General features: G+C 31.4%; 1 protein-coding gene across 1 annotated transcript in view; it reads right to left on the bottom strand.

Moving 5' to 3' along the window:
- Window positions 1–707, bottom strand: part of hspa9 (heat shock protein 9) — an 18,164-nt gene that overhangs the window by 5,200 nt on the left and 12,257 nt on the right. The gene's annotated exons all lie outside the window — the stretch shown is intronic.

The following is a 707-nucleotide window of genomic DNA, read 5'->3' as shown; positions in this document are numbered from 1 at the left end:
ATCTCGATATTTTATGGGATTTTATCGATAACGATAATTAGACGATATTTTGCTGAGTGTGTTATTGTGCTGGTACCTTAAGGACTGCTGAAGACAGCTGACTCCTAAAGTTTTTAATATTCTTCATATTCTGTGTGGTGGGCAGTTCACACTGAGAGAAATGTATCTTTTCCAATAAGTTTAAACTTATTTTAAAATGTTATGGGCATTTTTAGCTTTATAAAGCCATTTTTGTCTAAGAGTGTCCCATAATCTTTTGAGTGAAATTCTTACATTTCATCAGGGAATTAGAATAATAAGACATTGGGGCTGTTACCGAGCAAATTAAAATCAACACAGAAGTTGCATCTGAAGTGGCATTTAGATGCATTTACACACTGTTTGATGCAGGACATGAATGCTTTGGCCTGCAGTTACAAATGCAAAAATAATGTTTTGATATATTAAACAAAACATTGAATACTGATATTTTTGAAATGATTTAAAACATGAAAAAAATGTGCTGTGGCGGTGTTTGGAAATATTTTTGTTGGGAGAAATAGAGCAAAAACAGGCAATATGGTGTCTAAAACGTAAGTCTCTTAACTTCTTGTTTATTGAAGTGTTGTAAAAAATCAATATAATTTGTAATCATGGTAATATTTGGCGATAAACGGCACTCTGTGTGAAATTTAATAACTATATGAAGTGGTATAAATATATACATT

The sequence above is a fragment of the Sinocyclocheilus grahami genome, unplaced genomic scaffold (assembly GCF_001515645.1).
Source record: "Sinocyclocheilus grahami isolate Dianchi unplaced genomic scaffold, SAMN03320097.WGS_v1.1 scaffold1974.1, whole genome shotgun sequence".
Classification (NCBI taxonomy): domain Eukaryota; kingdom Metazoa; phylum Chordata; class Actinopteri; order Cypriniformes; family Cyprinidae; genus Sinocyclocheilus; species Sinocyclocheilus grahami.
The sequence above is the reverse complement of the archived record's forward strand: the minus strand, read 5'-3'. Positions and strand labels throughout refer to the sequence as shown.